The following is a 6,000-nucleotide window of genomic DNA, read 5'->3' as shown; positions in this document are numbered from 1 at the left end:
ACATACACACACACACACAGACGATACACACTTACTTATACCTCTTAACACTTTGAAACAGGCTGCTATGAAAGCTCTGCTTAATAATGTCTGAGAGACAGTGAAGGGGGAGATGAAGATGAGATAATTGCACTCAGAGTAGCTATTTGAGAACAGCAACGAATAACAGACAGCAAGAAAAAAAGCTCATCAACTCATTTTATCTCATGTTCCCTTTCATCTAGTTTATTTCAAGATAATACCGCCACTTATCAACTTTAGATGTGAGTTACTTAATCAACCTAAAATCTGGAAATTTCTCTATGACACTTATTTGTGCGGCTGTGGTTTTAAACACATACACATACATGACAGTGGTGAGCAATATCACATTCAGAGTGATTTGATGAACAGTATTGTGGTATACAAGCTCTTAACTATATAATATAATATTAGGCTGCAAAATCACATAACGTATTTGAACACTTTTTGGTTTTCCTTCTGATTCTGGATTGGATGGCATTGGATAGAATTGGAATGGATTGGTTTTTCCTGAAATATAGCTGTAGTACTTCTTCTTAGTGACCGCTAACCAGCTGCTGCTATCACCTAACTTATCTGTCCTCAGGTCATTAGGTGTTTCTGCCTGGACTGGGAGCTAGGAGGAACATAATTTTCAGTTCTCTTATGAATGCACACAGTGGTCAGCTATTTTATTTTATTGTTGCTTTGGGAGAAGACAAATACCTACCACCAGGGGGCAGCAAAGACTAGTGTTCCTACCTGTACACTGCAATTACAGGTACGCTACACTGGTGTTTAACGTTACAGTTTTAGTACAGGAGTTTTGGAGGACCGGAAGCGCCAGTACCTCAAACTCCCAGTCCTTCAGCAGCAGTTAGCGGTTAGCTAAGAGCTACAAGTAAATGTTCATCAGTAAACTCCGTAAATCCCTGCGAGTTGAGGCCACATAATCAAAGGTTTAGTCCAGACTCCCAACCAGAGCAGTCAGATAAATTAGACTTACTACTTACTTACGATACAGTTACTAATTACCTGTTAAAAATGACCTAATCCAAGTTAGTCAATATTAAAGTAACATAACTGGATTACTTTCCATTATTTTGGATACCTCTGCACCAAATATGCAAATAAAGACAAAAGAAAAGAAATGTAAATGTATTCTATAAGACAGCATCAGTGTGTAACATGTTACACATGTGTAACATCGTTATTGTCAAGTATCATAAGTTATTGTTCTTGGTGTGGACAGCCCTTAACACTTTCATCTGATCAGGTAGCTAGTCAGTGAGTCAGTCATTAAGACCATAATTTAACCAATCAGACAGTTGTTTGGTCGACCCATTAACCTTACTTGCTCAGTGAATAAGTTACTTGCAACATTTCTTGGAGGGGCTAAATTAAGCTTTTCTAGTGTTTGACTGGACTAACAAATCTTCTTTGTGGTAATATAAAGAAATTGTGTGGCGAAATAGGAGTGGCTGAAATTGATTCAGTTTAATATTTAGATGCTTTTCCCCACAATAATGTATTTATGAACAGAGGCCAAGTATTGACATTTTAATCACATTTGAAGGCTATTAATGGAAGACCACATAATGGTCCTCTATCAGATAAAAAATGATCTGAACCTCTGAAAGGCCTTGAACATCATCTGGTCATTGATTCATGTCTTTTTACTGTAATTGATTTGTGGGCAAGAGTAAAATATTGCTCATGTGTATATTATACATTTCATAAATTGTCCAAAAAACCTTTTATTTACGAATTTTTTTAGAGTCTGTATTATAGATGGTGTATTACAAATTCTGCTCTTCATTGGAGTTCCTCTGTTTCCTCAAAGTAACACAGACTTGAGTTTGGTTCGTAGTTCTTTTTGTGTCCCAGATACATGGATTGATCTGTCGAGATTGCTGTCAACTACACTGTAGGACAGTTTATGTAATCAAAGCAGAAGAATTTCGCTAAATCCAGTCCTACCCTGTAATCTTGCTCTTTTCCTTCCCTTAGCTCATATTGCCCATTGAATTTTCTCAACACATAGTTAGGGAAGTTTCTCTGTCTGTCTCTCTATCTTTGGGCAGCTCCTGGGGCTTTTAGACCAAACTCATTAGACAGGGTGAGACCTCTTTAAATAATACATCTCCACTTACACTCCCTCTGTCTCCTCTCTTCTACCCTTTCATCCCCTTCTCACACTTTCCTCTTTCTCCTCCTTCTATTTCCTTTTCTCTGTAACTACTTCTCTCTCTCTCTCTCGCTGTCTCTCTCTCTCTCTCTCCCTCACTCTCTCTCTCTGTCTCTCTCTCTCTTCCTCTTTTTTCTTCCTCTCTCTCTTATTCTACCTTCCTCCCACCTCCCCTGTCTGTGTCTGATTTACTCTATATTTTTCTCTCACCATTTCTCTCTGGCTCTCTCTCCCTCTCTCCTTTTCTCCCTCTCTCTCTCTCTCTCTTACACACACACACACACACACACACACCCACCTCTCTTCTTAAACCGCTCTTTTATTGGTTTCCATGGTAACTAAGAGCTGGTGCGAGGAAGAAGGAATTCTCTGTGACTGTTGATAGAGTTGCGCGTTTGTGTGTGTGTGTGTGTGTGTGTGTGTGTGTGTGTAAGAGAGGGAGAAAGACACAGAGAGGTAAAGTGAGAGAGAGACGTAGCTATTACAGAGTGCCGCCTAGAGGCAGTATTCACATACACACACACCCTCACACAAAAATACACACACACACACACACACCAAATAGGATACCACGTATGCTTATACATGCAAACACACTAAATCTTTTAATACACTATATATGTTTGAATAACAGTTAAAGTTATCATTTTTTTCGCTGTACACATAATAGAGGTGATTTCTTCAACAAAACGTATTATATTAGTGCATATGTGTCTGCTTGGATTTGAAAGTTTGGTTTAGCCGAATTCAATCGGCCCTCCCTACCTGTGACAAAATAGTCAAGAGTCCGAGGTCTATTACCCATGTCAGCTGCCATGCCAAGTATAAATAGCAGAACAATGGCCAATTGTAGCCCCAATGTGTGTCCTTTACACAAAGCTGCTGGTTGCATTAGCATTAGCGAGCCTGATAAGTGGCAGCAGAAAAATTACATCATACATGAACAAGATGTAATTCTCTGGAGTGACATTAAACACCACACATGAGCCCACTAATAAATATGCTATATTCAGAGCTGAACAAGATATTTAGGGCTGACCAACAGTCATTTTAACCGCAGTAAACAGCATGGTTACGGCTGTGTATTGACACTGACCACAGACACACATACACTCTCATAGTAGAGCTGTGAGCTCAGCTACAACAGAAGTGACTCTCTCAAAGGCCATAAATATGCTTCTAGTGACTTTCTAGTTAAAGTTTGTTTTATTTTGTTTTCTTAAATGAGATTATATTATCGATTGACCGGACTAAACTCACCTCTTTACCTTCCAACTTCACAGAAACAAGTACTCACAGACTTATCCATATCATGACGTTATACAAATCAACTAGCTACAAACTCACTCCTCTCCCACTTCATGCCTCTCCTGTCCTTACCTGAACTTGCCATGTCTTCATCGTTCCCGGAGTCATACTCCTGGTTGGAGCCGCTGTAAATCAGTGGCTCCAACCACGTGTGGCCTTGGTCTTGGTCAGTGGGAGACCGCTGAGCCTCTGTTGCCCCCTCGGCTGTCTCTGGCTCTGGTCCTGGCAGCATTCCCTTGCCCCGGGCCTGAAAACCTAAAGCTTGAAGCTATAATTCCTAATTTAGGATCACAGGAAACACGGGAGGGGAACATTGGCTTGTGCTGGAGTTTGGTGATTGGACAAATATATTGGCTGTCGGTGATTGGCCAGTCCATTGCTGGTTGTTTTTTTTAAATGAATGAGAGGAAAACACAGCTGTAAGGCCAAGGTATTTTCACATCTAACTGTGGTGAATTAAGTGTTTATTTTTACTAGTTTGATGACAGGGAATACAGCTACAAGGTGACTTACAGAGGCTGCAACAAGACTCTTAACTCCAGAGAAGCATGAAGCGGGTAGACGAGCAAAGAAGGTCAGGGGCATCATAGAGGCAGCAACAGCACGTATAGCCAGAATTGTACTTATAACTCTGTTAGATGGTCATTGTTGGAACAGTGGAAAGACTAATAATACCCATCTCCCAGCTACAACTGCTGGGGCTGGGTTTGCAGGGGTTCGTGGGAGTGCTGGCACAGCCTCCATGCATGCACGAATATATCGGCAATCGCCATTTGTTGGACTTACAGTGGTCTGTTGAAAATCTTTAACATATCGCCCAACCATAACTTGTGCATATACATAGGGAATTAATTGCTTTTACAGTTTCATTAATCAAACATCTGAGGTTTTGTCTTACAAACAACAGTCAGGGTCTGTGTTGCATATATAGTAGAATAATATATGGCAAAACCATTTTCCAAGGTTTAAAAACAATTTGTTCACACTGTTTCAGGATGAAAATAAATAGACCCTATTGTGTAGTGTTCTCTCAAGAGTCTGTGGTTATTTAGATTGTTGTGATGAATCTGTTCTCTGAAAAGTAGAACTCACTTTAACTCTTCTGTTTATGGTTTTGAAAAAGCTCCTGGAAGAGCTGCAACTCTACTTTAAAAGTTCAGGACATTTTAGAAATCTTTTCCTGTACTCTCACTACCATTCCAAAGCCCTGCTGTGTGTGTGTATGTGTGTGTACGTATTTATGTGAGAGGAAAAGGAAAGTACGCAGACAGTGAGAGGTAGGACTACAAAAGTGTTGTGTATGTGTGTGTTCCTATATATGTGTGTGGATGATCAAAGCGCATGGATGTGTGAGAGAAAGAGAGTGACTTGCATAGCATTTATTTGTGTGTGTGTCAGAGGGTGTGAGTGATCAAAGCACATGTGTGTGAAGGCTTTTGATAAGGCTGACACCTGAGCCTAGAGCAGCACCACTGGGGGATTGTGGGTAGATCAAGACAAGACCTCTAGACCTGAGGGTTTGAATGCAGCAGCACAACAAGAATCAATCCAAAAAATATCAATCGATATCAGTGCGCGGGATCAGGAGAAGTGGAAACAAAGAGGGTGATTACTCTGATGCTTTAGGAAACAAGAAGAAAGCAGGGAAGGATGGGAGTGGGGAGGAGGAGGACGTGGGCGGGAGTATAGCAACTGTCTAGCAAAGGAGTGGAAACCAAACCAAGTTTTGCTGTATGTAGAATGTATTTCATTCTAGGCCTGTAAATCGGTTTTACCGAGCAAGGCTTAGCCAAGAATGCGGGCCCAGTCTTAATGTCCACACGGTCTCATAGACTTTGACATGTGTTCCTGATAAGTCCACAAGGGCTCAGGGCTGTCCCACTGTGAAATCGGAAAGTGCTTCAGGGCTCTCTGGTGGACTTTTTGAGCCCTTTATGCACAGTTTCCACAAGACTGAAATGCTGAATGCCCAAGACTTTGCTTGAGGGAATTACCCTCAAGAGGATGGCTTCGGACATTGGAAGAAAAAAAAACATTGATGGACTTGGAAAAATCTTTTCTTTTCTTTTTTTTCACCAATGCACCAATCACAGTTTTTTTTCACAATTTGCTTTGATCAAATATACTAATAACAATTAGGCTATCATTATATTTTAAAAACAGTTACATTAAACTGCTACCACTAAAACTGTAAAATCACATCCTCACACCTGAACGGCTACAGTCAGGCCTATGACCCAGGCAAGATATTAATTCACAAAAAGCTGTCCCATTTCTCATACAGCATTTTCAACCTTTGTACTCTCCTGCTCTCATATTTTCACTGAGCACAGAGGTGAAGATAATTAAAGTCTGTTAGGGATCACAGCTGATACCGTGGGTGGACATTTGGACTGGGCCACAGAGATACACACACTAGCAAAACAAGACAAGAAGAGAAGAAGCCAGAAGAGGTGAGAAAAAGGTGATAAGAATACGCCATGAGTGTGTGTTTGTGTTGTGGG

General features: G+C 40.6%; 1 protein-coding gene across 1 annotated transcript in view; it reads left to right on the top strand.

The window, feature by feature from the left end:
- Positions 1-6,000, top strand: part of LOC118320938 (CUB and sushi domain-containing protein 1-like) — a 263,711-nt gene that overhangs the window by 181,079 nt on the left and 76,632 nt on the right. The gene's annotated exons all lie outside the window — the stretch shown is intronic.

This window comes from Morone saxatilis, unplaced genomic scaffold (genome assembly GCF_004916995.1).
Source record: "Morone saxatilis isolate NCDOM2014 unplaced genomic scaffold, NCSU_SB_2.0 Contig11, whole genome shotgun sequence".
NCBI lineage: Eukaryota > Metazoa > Chordata > Actinopteri > Moronidae > Morone > Morone saxatilis.
This window is presented reverse-complemented; position numbering and strand designations above follow the sequence as displayed.